Raw genomic sequence first — 15,474 nt, forward strand, 5'->3', positions numbered from 1 at the left:
TTGAGAGTAGGTTCAGGCTTCATATCAGGAGATATTACTTTACAGTTAGGGCCGCCACGCTCTGGAATGGGCTCCCAAGGGAGGTGGTACTCTACCCTACTTTGAGAGTCTTCAAGAGGAGGTTGAATAGATATCTGTTATGATCCCAACACTTGTTCCTGCCCAGGGCAGGGGGTCAGACATGATAATCTGTTCAGGTCCCTTCCGATCCTAGAAACTATGAAACTATGATATCATTATTATAAGTTTTATATTATAATGGCACATAGAAGTCTCTAATAGGTCTGAATCCCACTGTTCTAGGTGCTGTGCAAGCAGATGGTAAATGCCAGTGCTCCAAAGGACTGTGCAATCTAAAATACCAGATGTGAAAGATGAATGGGACAATTGAGCAGGTTAGGGAAGAGCTGAGAGGTGGGTAACAAATATAATATGCTATGCACAATTTTAACCAATCCAGAGCAGTGTTCAAATTAATGAAATTTGCCTGAAAATTCCACTGCTTTTTGTTTAATTTATGGTAAATAATGATACTTTATTCTGAAGACAGTATCATTATTTTTAATACCTAAAAGTTGACTAACCTTATTGCATTTAACAAAACTTATGAAATGTTTCCAGAAGATTTTATGTCTGTATGTCAGGAATGCTCATTTGAGAAAACCCATTTCAGCAGTAAAGGGTATTAACTACTAATATTTTAAAATTAATTTTTAGATACTTTTCCTGTCATACAGGATTTCTAGAGTATCTTGTGACTTATAAAATCCTGTTTGTTCTTTGTACTTAATTATCCGTTGTTGAAAGCTAGCATTTCTTAGAGCTGTTTTTGAGTTGCACAGTATTTTGACGTGCTTTTAACTCTTTTGTACCTGAACAGTCCACAGCAACTAAAGCATAAAATCATAAAGGAGGACTGGAAGGGACCTCCAGAGATGTAGTCCAACCCCCTGCCTGAGGCAGAATCATCCGTATCTGAACGATCCTATACAAATCCATTGTCTTATCTATTTGCAAAACTATGTAGTCTTCTCTGACACAATGACAAGATATAACATCCTGTAGCACGATAACGTAGGGGGAACGTGGTAGCTAATATTCTGCTGCTGCAATGGTTGTTAAGATAAGTTCAAGAGATCAAAGCTGAAAATACGACATATCCATTTAAGAATTGAGAGTGGTAAAATCTTATGGGACATGGCTATCAGTGCAAAATTTTACATACATTTGTGTACTGGGTGGGGGCAAAGCATTATTCCATCCAGCAGTAAAATAAAGGGAAAGAAAACTTTAGCATTAACATAGTCTTGTAATGCAGAAGTTAAAATCAAAATTATATTGTGCTAATACACAAGTGTTTTCTTACAATATTTATATTATTATTGTAACCTTCTGCCGGGCACTGGTTGGCAGCAACAAGAGCCGGGTTCAATTTTGGGGTACTAAATATATTTTACCTTGGCTTGAGCCCCCACCCAGACTACCTGGGAAACACTAAATGAATTACTAGGGTGTCTTGCATAAACAAAAAACCCTGCCTTGCAAGCAGTGTTAACACAAAAAACAGATTACAGAAAAGAAGGAAAACACCAAATGCAATTGAAAACACTATTAACTACAAAGCAAAGTCTATAGGTGGCACCTTCTTGGGAGGATTTATCCATGCCCAGGCAGGTTGGGATTTGGGGTTCCCCGAAGGCTAATTCTGGGGGCATGCACCCCTATACCTGCCCTTCAGCAGTGGGCTGGAAAGGAGGGCCCACAACAGAGAGTCCTATGAGTTGCTCCTTGGTTTCCCTGCACCATGGAGAGCTGCTCAAGAGTGTGGGTCCTTCTATGTGGCAAGGGGCTCTGCTGCTCCTGGAGAAGTGGTAGAGTGCTGACCTCCACCTCCGCATGCTGGCTTTGAGGGGTTAACTGTGGCTTTCATCAGCATACTGCACTCTAACATCCCTAGGACCAATCCCAGTTCTGCTTGCAGAAAACTGCAAAAAAAAAAAAAATCGAAGGAAAGGTCAGGCCTATCTTGGCTTGGGGCTGAACTACAACTAGCACCCGACCACACCACTCGGTTGGGACGTAAACTATAAAAGGGACAAAAGGAGGCCTAGGCCTACTAGACATCAGGAGGCGCTACTTCACAGTTAGGGCGGCTAGGATCTGGAACCAATTTCCAAGAGAAGTGGTGCTGGCTCCTACCCTGGGGGGTTTTAAGAGGAGGCTAGATGAACACCTTGCTGGGGTCACTTGACCCCAGTGCTCTTTCCTGCCATGGCAGGGGGTCAGACTTGATGATCTGTCAAAGTCCCTTCCAACCCTACAAACTATGAAACTATGACTGGCCTGCACTGGGCAGCAAAAAGCTGTCCAGGCCTATACTGCATTGAGGCCTGGATAAACAAGTAGTGCCAGATCTCACCCTGACCCACACCTGTCACCCAAACGTATAACTGTAATTCAGTCATACAAATTCAATAGTTGTAGTCTGGACATCCAGTCTCAGCTAGAGCACTGTACTGAGACGCTACAATTACAAACCAGAGGAGCCAGTAACTGCCAGGACTCATTCCTGGGCAGTTTGCTCCAAGGATTAATACCCCCATGGCATTAACCCACTTAAGAAGGAAACAAAGAGAAAGAGGGAGGAAAGAGGAGTCTCAGACTCCAAGACAGATTTTCTCTTCCTGTACCTGAGGCTCTTCCATCCAATAGCTTTTGCTTGCCTCTCCAGTTAAGGGTGGGGAAACCCTTCTCCCCCTCAATAGAGAACAGGTTTTCTGGCTCACAGTGCAGCTGTGCAGCTCTCAGCAGCTCCAGGAGAAAGAGATAGAAACCTTAGTTGAGTTGTTCTTATATACCTGGGATCCTGGTTTTCTCCGATTTAAAAATTCCCCAATTCTTGGTTTTAAAAAAGTAACCCAAAATCCACATTTTTCCATGATTAAAATGAAACATCACTAATATAGAGAGATATCTATATCTTACCTTGGCCACACACACACACACACACACTATATATATATATATATATATATATATATAGTGTGTGTGAGTTGTTGTTTTATATATATATATATATATATATATATATAACAACAAAAAGCACACACTTCTCCATTCACAACCCAGGTGTGTGTATGGGTGTTACATTATTATCCTTTGTTATCTGATCAGTTAGCTCCAGTTTGGAGAGTTGCACTTGTTGTTGCACTGAATGTTTCTGGAACCAGATATAATTTTTGATTCCTATTTAATTACAAAACACAGACACAAAGTCTAATCCCCCTGAATAGTGTAGGACTCAACAGGAGTTATTGTTTTGGGTCATAGTTTCTAGCTTCTTTCCAGCCAGAACTCTGCCTTAAAAGTTCTCTTTCTTGACTTAACTGCCAGGGTCACACTGCAAGGTTTTCTTTTGTTGTCTCTGGCTTTCTGGCTGCTTCTCTGTCTATCTCTGCTAACAGAACAGCTATGTTGTAATTGTGCTCAGCCTCTGAAGTTACCTTGTAGCACATAGTTCAGTGTCTGACTAGTTTTCATGGAGCCTGTACAGGTGTCTCCTATTGTTGCCATTATCTTGCTTCTAAAGGAGCTTAATTGCCCCTTATATTTGACAAATGAAGGTTAATTATTACATCCACCAGGATTAATGATGTTTCTTGTACTCAAGCATTAATGTTTCACCCACCTCCATCATACCATTATCTGTTACATAGAGCCTGTGTGTTCCAGAGCAGCCTAGGCCTAAATTTTGTAGTAATGTCCTGCATTTTGCAACAAACTGGAGATTCTGTGGCAGTGTCAGGTAATTCAAGCATGGAGGTATTAAACAGCTTCATCATGACAGTAATGTATAACAATCAGCACAGTCTTTCTTGTACAAATTATATTCCATTTATTTAACTCTCTAAATTTTCATTTTCAGTCTGTCACAGATTTTGTATTAACAGCCTATGTAACCTGGGTGGTACGCGGAGGGTACCCCTTCTCCAATTGAACGGATGCCAGCAGGTGCGGGAATGCTGCGGGAGCATAGCAGTTTAGCTGCAGGCCAGCTCACCTCCTTTTCCTTACAGAACAAAGCCGAGACCAGAACACCTGGTGATGCTTAACTATTTACATGTTTAATGATACAACATAACATAAAACTTATAACCATGAACTTGCGTACAAATATTTCTCTATATACATATATACACATATATTATTTACAGATATAGATTTACACCAACAGTAACTCTTATTCACCCTTATCTTAGGCACAGGCTTAACCGTTTGTGGCCTCCTGTTCAGTGTGCCGCCTCTGCCCCTCAACAGGTGAAGGAGCACTCAATAATAAAATAAAGGTTTATCAGCAATTTGACAACTGGAATGCCTGGCAGTGACAGGACAATAACTGAACAGAATGCAATAAAGTTACATCACTACAATAGATTCATACATAAGCAGCTTATAACCCTCTCGTATAGCAACTATAGGGACGCAATATTACAAACAGAATCCCAATAGCATAAATAACCAGACCACAATTAATGGCACAGCAGCTGTGCCCAAAGAAGAAACAACAGCACGGGGAAGGATCTGGTTACCTAACAGCACATCATTACCCTCTCCCAGGTCACTCAACTAGGAGCGGCCCGTAACCTTGAAACCACCCTCTCTTCAAGGGCTTCCTCTGGATCACTGCAGTGAGGAAGGTCCCTCCTCCTCTTCCCCAGGTAAGTCACAACTGCTAGCGTCCTTCCTCACAGGGAGGTTGACCCATCCGGTCATTGTTCATGGCAGGAAGGCCTGAGCTGCCTCATGCAGCCACCAAGCCTATCAGCCTTCTCTCAGCCCCGTGCACTGGTTCATGTACAGAGGGCTCCTGCCCTGTGCAGGGTGGGGAGCCCACACTGCCTCATATGCCACTGCGGCCCCTTTCAGCCCTACCAGCCCCATGCACTGATGTGTGCACTGTGGGGACCTCTGCCACTTGCAGTGTCGGAGACTTGAACTGCCTCATGCAGTCCTGGAGTCCCATGCACCAGGGTCCCTCGTGCAGATTTGGGGACCTGTACCACCTCATGCAGCCACCGAGGTCCTGCCTGCCCTCCGGACCCTCTGTGCACTGACCCATGCACCATCGCCGTGCTTTTTCCTTGGCAGCTGGGATGCAGCCACCTGCCACTTCTCCCCACCAGAGATGTCTTCAGGGCACTTCTGGGGCAACTGCTCCACCCCTGCTGGTTAGCTGTTGTACAGCCCTCATCTTCATCATCTCTCAACGAAAGCTTCAAGTGTGCTGGGCATGCTGGCTTTTTATTCCTTCTAGAGGATCTGCCCCAAATTGGGAGGGGATCAAGAGGGTTAGTTTTCCCCTCAGGTCCTCTTCTTCGCCTTGCCCCTAGGTTAGGGTGAAGCAAACTTCTCTCCCACCTCCTGATTGGTGGGGAAAGGGAATGCCCCCACCAATCTCAGCCTTTGGGCTCAAGCTAGCAAGCCTACCACACCTATAACTGTAGGCATTATCATGGGGAAAACTGGAGGTTTCTGACAGGAGGATGAGGACTAGATGAAGGTTTGTCAGCTTGAAAGATTTGTGAGTTGGTTTGCTATTAAGGGATAAGAGTGTTACAGCTGTTTCTACTACAAATGATCCCAGTTAAATAGTTAATATTGTTACCTTTTTTGAACCCCAGGGCTAGCTAGGGTTGTTGCATGTTGTTCTAGATGGGGGAGAGGGGTGTGTGGGAGGAAATAGGGAATGGAGTCAGGGCTCTTTGATGCAATTCTATTTATTGGCAAGAATTTAGAATAACCAAATATGGGAGGAATCCATCAGAATCCCTTTTTCTTCTCCCAGCTCCATGCCTCTTTCAGCCACCAACCCCAATCCATAGCCCTCTTTCTAGAGTCACACACCAGTACTTAGTTCCCTTATCTGTGTGCTATTTCTTCCTCACCCACACCTATGTCCTTTCTAAAACAATACCCAGCAGAAGTACCTCTGCCCTAGTGTTTGAATTCTTGATCACATGACCTTAACTGTCCCAGAAAGAAATCCTAAGGGCCACATTTAAACCCATCAGTCTCAATGGGTTTCAACCCAAACTGTAACAATAGTGATTACATTTAGAGCGTTGTAAAAAGGTTTCAGAGTAAGCAAACCCCTGAGATAAATATGTCAAATCACTACCCTTTGAGTAATTACCTCCTGCTATCTGAAGCCTCAGGCAGATAATGTTGCATCCATTATATTTGGCTCATGGTGTGAGGGATATCCTCACAAGTACAACATGTAATTTTATTTTAAGATATGTACACTTGGATTCTAACAAGCAGGTGGGTGTCCTGCTGCAAAATCTGAGGTCATGGACTTGTATAATTTGCTGAGCCTGTCCCTCACAGTTCTTGTCCCCTGTGTGTTAACCCAAGGGTGAGGGAAATCAAACAGGAGAAAAAAAATGGGATGAAATTAGATTTGGATGAGCATAGGAGGAAGGAGCTTAGGGTGTAGCCTGCAGGGATTAGGCAAAAGGCTGTACGTAAAGTTCTCTAGAAGATTAAGTGTATACAGGAGTTCAATGCCCTGGTTCATGGGCCAGGTCTGAACTACAGGATCATATCACCCAACCTGTGTGACTCCCCGCAGGTCTGAAAATTTGGCAGCAGAGGGGCGGTGTTAATTAGCAGTCCCCTGATGCCAAAATTCTAGACCCATGGGATGCCCCATGTGCCAGATGACATGGACCTGTGCACTAGATTGCAGAGCTGGGCCTGCGAGGGGCTGGATTCAGATGCACGGGGCTAGATCCAAGCTTATAGGGCCCAGCTGGTACGGGCCCCAATCTGGGCACGCTGGGCTGGATCTAGGCAGTGCAGAGCCCAATCTGGGTGTACCAGGCTTGATTTGGCAGGTATGGGACCCACAAAGCCAAAAAGCTGGGTGCCACTGCACTATGTTGGCAGGTATTAACTGACTTAAACTTCCCAGTGACTTCACTGACTCATTTTTAGATCAGTGGTTCACATTTGGTAATGCATCTCATGGCGGTTTGTTAAACAAACTGATGATCTTTGTCAGATGTCCGTTAGGAGGCTGTCAACATTGCAAACCCCCTTCACAATTAGCTCAACATTAAATTTTTACTAGAAGTATCAGCAATAAAATAGTCATGAGGGCTGAACTATTTCCCCCACCAAAAGGTGGTTTTCATTATGCGGAGGGTTGATACATTAACTTGAGCTATGACAGATACTACACCAAAACTGCCTGTGCTATTCTGCTTTGCAGCTAGAATTATGCTCCCTGGCTCTCAGTCTGGTGCCTATGTCTCTTGAACCCTGTAACTTCCACTTCATCCTACTTTTTCATGTTTTGCAAGCCCTCCCGCCCCCAATAATTTTAAGGTCTCTGTGTTCTGTGCTCCTTGTCTCCTCTGAACAGCATTTGTTGTTCTGATGGCACCACCTGTTTTCCCAGTATTTCAGTAGACTACTTCAAACAGTAAAGGACTTAACGCCTTAATAAAAACTGATAGGATTCATAGAAACCCAATGCACAGAACAGACACACATCCATTCCTCCATTACTTCATTCAGCTTTTCTGGCTTTGTCTAAATCTTGTAAAATTTAACAGTATGGGATCAGATTTTCTAAGTGACCTTAAACTCTGCCAGTTATGGACACACGCCGCTTTGTGCATTCACCCATAGGTGTTTACATAGACAAACAGATCACTACACAATCAAAAAGCACAAATGCCCTTGACAGTTAGTTTTAGGATTTCCTTAAGTGTACGGGGTCTTCATAAAGTCCTTGTGCACTTTTAAACTTCAATAACTTAGAATCATAGAATCATAGAAGTAGGGTCGGAAGGGACCTTGTAGATCTTCAGGTCCGACCTCCTGCCTGGGCAGGAGGAAAACTGGGCTCAAGTGACCCCAGCCAGGTAGGCATCGAGCCTCTTCTTAAAGACCCCCAGGGTAGGAGCCAGCACAACTTCCCTTGGAAGTTGGTTCCAGATCCTAGCCGCCCTAACTGTGAAGTAGTTCTTACGGATGTCTAATCTAAACCTACTCTCCAACAACTTGTGGCCGTTATTCCTTGTTATCCCAGGGGGTGTTAGGGGAAACAAGGTCTCCCCCAAACCCTTCTGGTCCCCCCCTAGTGAGTTAGGTTGTAGGTCTGATAGAAACAATCTGTAAACGCTATTTAAAAGCAAATTTATTAAAGTTTTACAAGAACTAGAGTACACAATTCTAGACTTCATAAGTAATAATGTATTTATTCTTAAATAAGATGCAACTCCGTGCCATTACACTCTGAATGTATGACAGTTCCTAAATGACATTTTCTCAGAGAAGTGGATAGGCAGGGGTGGACCAATTGCTTGGCCTCCTCGTTCACCTGACCTGTTGCCACTGGACTTCTTTTTATGGGGACATGTTAAAAGTGTAGTTTACTTGTCAAAACCATGTTCTTTGGTGGAACTTAGGGCTGGGATCACCAATGCAATTAGTGCAGTAACTCAAGAGCAACTGGGAAACGTTTTCAAGGAGTTGGAAGATCAGATTGAGCACTGTATCATGATGGATAGTGGTTATGTTGAAGTCTAGTGTTTTGTACTCTGGTTGTCTTAAAACTTTAATAAATTTGCTTTAAAATGCCATTTACAGATTGTTTCTATCATACCTACAACCTAAGTTATTAAAGTTTGAAAGTGCACAAGGACTTTATGAAGACTGTGTATACACATGAAGCAGGGAGCTCCAAATGACTCCACAGCTAGGGACAGAAGATTTAGACCTGCAGATACCACTGCAGAATGTACGCAATGCCCTTAGGTATTTTGAGCCCATAGACAGATGGAAACAATAACACTAAAGTGGAAATTCTTTATTTGTATCTTTAAGGTGTTAACCCTACAGATGAATTATCACCATTATTATGTAAATAAATACCTCTTACCAATTCCACTTATACTTTGCATATAATAAACATCCAGCTACTGTACCTATTCTGGGTAGTTACCTTCAGATGATGCTGCATTAGTCAAAAAGGAATTTGCATGTGAATAAAATTGAAGGTTTGGATTTTTCAATGATTTGTAGATCAGATAAGTATCTGGAATATTTTGAGATACTCTGAAGCTATTCAGATTAAGTCTTTATCTTCACTTCAGTATTCATTCAAGTATCACCCATAACCAACTCCCATTCACATGTGGTAGTGCTGTATCTGGGGGGTATAGAGACCAAAACCTGAATGCTGCTTAGGGCTAGTAACCTACCCACTTTGCCAAAATGATGGAGGCCAAACCATCCATTCGAGGATTTTGCATAATTCCCCCATGTGGTCAGAAGACAGGTAAGTTATTCTACAGCTCACTGAGGAAGAATCATATGCTAGGAGCAGACATTCAGAAAGCCTGGGCCTGAATTGATTCTATCTTTGCAGGTTAGTCTAACCTGGCTAGGCTACCTCCGTTTGTAACTGCACAGACACCCCAGACATGCAGGCACATGCCTGCAGTGGCTCAGACTAGAAGCTGGGGGGCGCTAAAGCAGCCCTCCCTTCCCTTCTACAGAGCTGAGCAGAGGGGGCATGGCCGAGCCCCGGCAGGATGCTATGATTAGGGAAGGGTTCCTTCCCCTCCTGACCAGCCTAGCAGAGAATGTTTATCACCCCTAACTCAGTGTTTATCAGCCATTAAGAAAATAACAGAAGGACGTAACCAGCTACCTGCTGATTCCGCCTTTGTCCTGTGTGCCACAGCTTGGAGGTAGCCAGCGTGTGGTCTGCTAGCTAATGCTGAGAGGTGTCTGTGAGGGACAGGGGAATGCCTGCTTAGCAGAGAGTGGGGAGGGGAGGGGGGAGCAGAAGCCAGGCAGATGCCTGCAGAGAGTGTCAGAGCTGCAGCCAGGGAGCAGAGGAGAGGGGCCAGCCCAGCTGTGGAGCAAAGAGCCCAGCCCAGAGAGGATGCTGGGGGAGTCTGATTTAATTTAAACCAGAAAGGGGTCTGGGACAGACATTGCATATACTGGTTTGAGCCAAATCAGTTAAGTCTGATACTACATTCAACCAGGTTTATCTCAAACTGGTTTCGACCATTCTCAGACTGGTTTATATGCACTGAATATCTGTTCTTTTTACAGGTTTAAACCACTTTCTGATCACTTAAACTGGTTTATGTGTAATGTCTGTCCCTAGCCATAGAGTGACTCAAGTTACTGCAATGCTAAGAGCCATGGAATATGCCCACCAGATGTCCCCACATCTAACCTTATAAAGTAGAGTAGAAGTGGGGATGAAGTAACTCAACAGTGGCTTTTGCTTCTCAAAGCCAAGCAAAGCTACTTTCAGTGGTTAGACCCAAGTACCAGTTACCCAGATTAACTCTCACAAGAGACACTTGCTCTTGTGCTTAAAGTCTGGGTAAAACTGAAGTTTCTGGTGCCTCTGGCTATAATATCTAGCTTACATAGATAGCTGTAGTTAGGACCTTGCATCTTTATTTAGCTGCATAAATAATGTTTTGATTTTGAATATTCAACAGCTCCAAATATCTTCAAATGTAAATGTGGGTATTCAGCCTAAAAATCAGTTCCAATTAGTCAAATGTCTTCTTTTGAAAATCCAGCCTTATCTGACCTCAGTAATATAAAATAGATGGTCCGTGACAAACTGGGAATGGGTTGTGTCTGAAGTGAGCAACCTTAGTTCTTCCTGTTTTATAGACTATCACATGTTAGCTTCTACTGGATCTTCTCTTCTCTTCTTTGGAGTTTCAACACTTACATTTCAATTTCTGAAAAACAAAAATCATAATATTTCATAATCTTCCTCTCTCACATTGCCACTCCTGAGTACATATATCTTCACAAGTCTTTTTTGTTTTCAAAATATTTAAATTTGGGGCTTAAATGTGTTAGCATGTCCTTTTGAGTTCTCATTCTTTGATAGACAGAGATCTTCATTTTTTTCCTGACAAAACAACACATTTCCTAATATTAACATTAGCTGTCTGCAGCAGTTCCTGTTCTCTTTTAAGCAGTTGGAGTTGTACTGAATGCAGCTGTTATTCAGCTGGTGAATTTTAATTTTTCATCTGGCCTATTAGCTTATGCATGACAAAAACATAAGAAATTGATTTTATGCTCATCTGTCCTAAAGAGATTATTTGTATTATGTGCAGCCATGGATGAAGTGACTGCAGCTGCATAAATATTCTTAACACGTTCCAACCTGCTCCCATTGAATTGAGAGAGCTTTGGCTGTTACCTGCAATAGGACCAGGACAAGGCCTTCCATTTGGCAAGCTGAAAAAAAACAACTTCTTAATGCAATTTGGCTGCTCTGAAACTTTGTTTGCTCAGGGCCTCTGTACTTGTCATTGCAGACTGACAAGTGCAACCATTCTTGTTTATCACTACAAATACCCAACATATGACTTGTAAAGTTAACCTGAGCTACTGCATCCCTTCCTTCTTCCAGGCAACAATCCAATGTGTATTCAAAGTGTACTCTATCCTGAGCATTCGCCACCAAGTCTCCAGAACCTTATGAGCTAATGATGCAATGTTTACAGTCTAACATATGTTTTTCTACTACATTTTTAACTTTACACGATGAGTCATGCAGCTATTTGGATTAGCTCAACTGATTTGATGTGTGCCTGTAAATAACATTTCAGGGAAAGAATTTAAAAAACAAGTATTCTACCACTGTCAGGTAGCAAAGCTTCTAAGGTACTGCTTTGCTTTTCATTGACATGTGGGCTAGGGACAGAGATTAAAAAAGCTGGTGCCTGAATTGATTCAATCCTTGCAGGTTAGTTTAACTTGCAAAGATTGAACTGATTTGCTAGTGCACAGACATTCACATATAATCCTGGAAATGCAGGTACATGCCTGCAGTGGCTCAGGCTAGAAGCCGGGGGTGTAGGGCAGCCTTCCCTTCCCTTTCCAGCAGCCGTAAGGCTGGAGGGAAGCAGACCTGAGGGGTGGGGGGGTGGCCAGGCTCTGGCAGGGCTAAATATGATTGTGGAGGGGTTTAAACCCTCACCCTGCCCTGTAGGAACCCCAGCCAGGCTATGCCTGGAGGGGTAGGGGAGAAGCGGCCCTTGCCAGGCTTGTCCCTGAGGCCAGACACTGGCTGAGGCAACGCCTCAGGTAAAGGTGGGCAGGGGGTGGGGATTAAACTCTCCTGTTTCTGGGCTGGCACAGGACCCCAGTCAGGGTCTGTCCACTTTCCCTCCTGCTCTTGCTTGGGTGGTGGGGACCTGGCCAAAGCCAGCTGGCATGGTCCTGCTATCCACCCAGAGCTGGGGCTGCGGCTGGGGCTGCAGGGCTGGGCCCAGCCAGCCTGCAGGTGTTGTTGAGGGCGGAGGCAGAGGGGCAGCCCGGGCTGGGGCTGCGGGGGCTGTGCGGCCAGATTGCTCCCAGCTCCCCGCACCCAAGCCGGGCTGGGTTGTCATGGAGCCCCAGCTGGCTGGGAAGGGCCCCACAGGGCTGGCCTGTGGAGGCAGGGCCCTTCCCAGCTCACTGTGGCTGCGTAACAGGCCCCCCAAGCCCAGCAGCTGCCACTACACCCGTCCTGTTCAGCACCTGAGGCTGCAGGTGCACAAACAGCTGCAGGCTGGCTGGGCCCCGGGGGGGGGCTGTTTTGTCCTCCTCACCTCTAGCTGCTGTGGCTGTGCCACACCACTCTGGGTGGGGTATTTCAGCCCCATGGCTTCTGCCCAGCACATGGAGCTCTGGCTCTAGTTTCCAGATGCCTCCCACCCAGATGCCTTGGAAGGTGGAAGGCATCCAGGTAGAAGGCATCCAGGGGCTGCAGGCTGAGCTTCACATGCTGGGCAAAAGATGCCAGGCCCAGCAGAGCTGTTTTTCTCCCCTCACCTCCAGCTCTGACTCCTGCTCCTGGCGCACCATGCAGCACTGGTTGGGGTTTGGGGAGCTTCCTTCAGCCCAGGTTGAAGCCACCGGAATTAAAGAGGATGATAAAAATGTCCCTTTCCTAGCTATGCTGCAGCTTTGTAAGCTGGATTTGGCACTACATGGAACAAGAACATCAGGTCCTATTCCTCTAGAGTCAATGCGACTTTGTAATTTCTTCCAGTCAATGGAGATTTCAGCCTTTTGGCAATGTCATGCTGTGCTGTGTTCTTTAGCTCTGTGCCCACAGACGCTGGAATGATTCTGACTGAACTAACATCACCAGAGTGTAAGCTTCCCTGGAGCTTTTCTGATGCATGTGCCCATGCCACAGTCAAAAGGGAGTGGAATGTTTCATCATAGGACTGGCCCCACTCGGACTTTTCTGGAGCACGAGATTCCTTGAATCTCCTCTAGTTGGCACCTACCTGAAGATCATGTCCACAGCATTTGGAGTGTCTAGTCCAGTGGTTCTCAGCTTTTGAAGACTCAAAGCACCCCTTGGAAAATACCATCTCTCAGCATTTACTTGTTTTCTCAATTACAATTCTTCTGTTTGCAAAGAACTCAGAGAGACCAAGATAGATCAGAAATGGGTTTTATATGACACTGTGGATTCCTATTTGAAATCTTTGGTTTTATCCCTTTATCTTCTGATTTAGGTTTGCATGCTTAATACTGCTAACATTGTGTGGCACCCTGCAGTCCCCCTTGAAAGGATCCGAGGGTACTGTGGCATCCCCTGGGTGAAACTCACTGATCTAGCTTGTGGTGTGTGGGCAGATCTAGGATTTTGAAAAGGGGGTGCAGATGATGAGGTGCATAGAATCATAGAAAATGAGGGCTGGAAGGGACCTCAGGAGGTCATCTAGTCCAACCCCCTGCTCAAACCAGGACCATCCCCAATTAGACCATCCCAACCAAAGGCTTTGTCTAGCTGGGTCTTAAAAACCTCCAAGGAGGGAGATTCCACAACCTCTATGGGCAGCCTGTTCCAATGCTTTACTACCCTCGTCATGAAAGTTTTTTACTCATATCTAACCTAAACTTTCCCTGCTGCAACCTCTGATGACTGCTTCTTGTTTTGTCATCTGCCACCACTGAGAACAGTTGAGCTCCATCCCTCTGCATCATCACATGTAAAACAGCCCGTATTTTTCTCTGCTTTAAAAGAAGCTAGAAGCTTTATCAATATGCTAGAAGCCTAGGGCTGCCTTGTTCAGTTTAAGATTGAAGGAAACACATGTAACTTAACTGGAACAAGTTGAAAAACAATCCCTGGGGCTGTGAACTAGGGTGGAGCCAGAATCCAAGGTGTGGCCTAGGTGCAAGGGCACTGGTGCACCTAGGGTGACCACCCATCCCTAATTGGGTGGGACAGCCCCAAAATATAAAGTTCAGATCCTGGTCCCAGGCTGAGTGAGTCCAGGACAGCATTTGTCCCAGATTCTCCTCAACACAGTCAAACCATAGCAGTGTCATGTGCAGGGATCTGGGTTTTCTGCTTGCTGCTTGGGGCTAGGTGTAGTGGAATGCAGATATGCATGTGGCCAGTGATACAGCCCCAAGGCAGTGGTGGAGAGCAGCTCCTCAAGCTGCCTGAAGGTAAGTCTATGGAGGGGAGAGGGGGCATAGCAATGCAGGTGGGGGTGGGGCAGATTGAGGTCCTCATGGCATGAATGCCGCATGTCCCCGGAGGCTGGGGGACAGGGTGACCACCCACAGATGCCACCGGCAGCATCGGACAGTGGTGATCGGGGACAGCCCACAGAAGCTCTTGGCAGGGGTGGGAGGCGGGAGTGGTGAGAGGTGACTGCCTGCAGGTGCTGCTGGCAGTGTTGATAGCGCTTTTTGCAGGGGGTGCACCGCCAAGCTCTGTGGGTGCATGTGCACCTGCGTGCACCCCCTCCACATCACCAATGCCCCATGGATGTGGGGCAAGGTTGGTGGCTGGGGCTGGGCACGCTGCCCAGCTGGGTTGGTGCATGGGGCCCTGGTGGGAATGTGCAGTCATGGGGCCCTGCCCGGGAGCAAAATGGAGCCATAGGTGGCTCGTCCAGGGGAGCAGGATGGAGCCCCGGGCAGCTTGTCTGGGGGCAGCGAGGCAGAGCCATGTCCAGGGGGCAGCAGGGGACTGGCTCCCTGCTGCTGTGTATGCTCCAAACCTGACATGGGGGGACGTGCCCCCCAGATTTGTGCACAGGGTGGGGGTGCATGCAGGCTGCCCTGCTGCCCTGTGCGTGGCACGGAGACTCAGCGTCCTGCTTTTGCACTTTGAAAAGCCGGTCCCCAGAGGTGCGCTCCGCCCGGACCCCCCTGGCCCTGGCGGGGGGCTCCTTAACACCTCCTCCTTCCTCCAGAGCCCCTCCGCGCTCCCTGCCTTTAGCCCCCCGCGACAGCAGGAGCCAGGGGCCAAGCCTCTCTGAGGCATCCAAGGCCCGCGGAAGCCCCCGGTGCGGCGCTGGCTGCGCCGTCAGCCCCGCGCTCCCCTCAGCCCCGGCCGCAGCAGGCGGGCGCGCGCGGGGCGGGGCGGGGCGGGGCGCTGGGGCCGGC

Source organism: Alligator mississippiensis, chromosome 1, assembly GCF_030867095.1.
Source record: "Alligator mississippiensis isolate rAllMis1 chromosome 1, rAllMis1, whole genome shotgun sequence".
Classification (NCBI taxonomy): domain Eukaryota; kingdom Metazoa; phylum Chordata; order Crocodylia; family Alligatoridae; genus Alligator; species Alligator mississippiensis.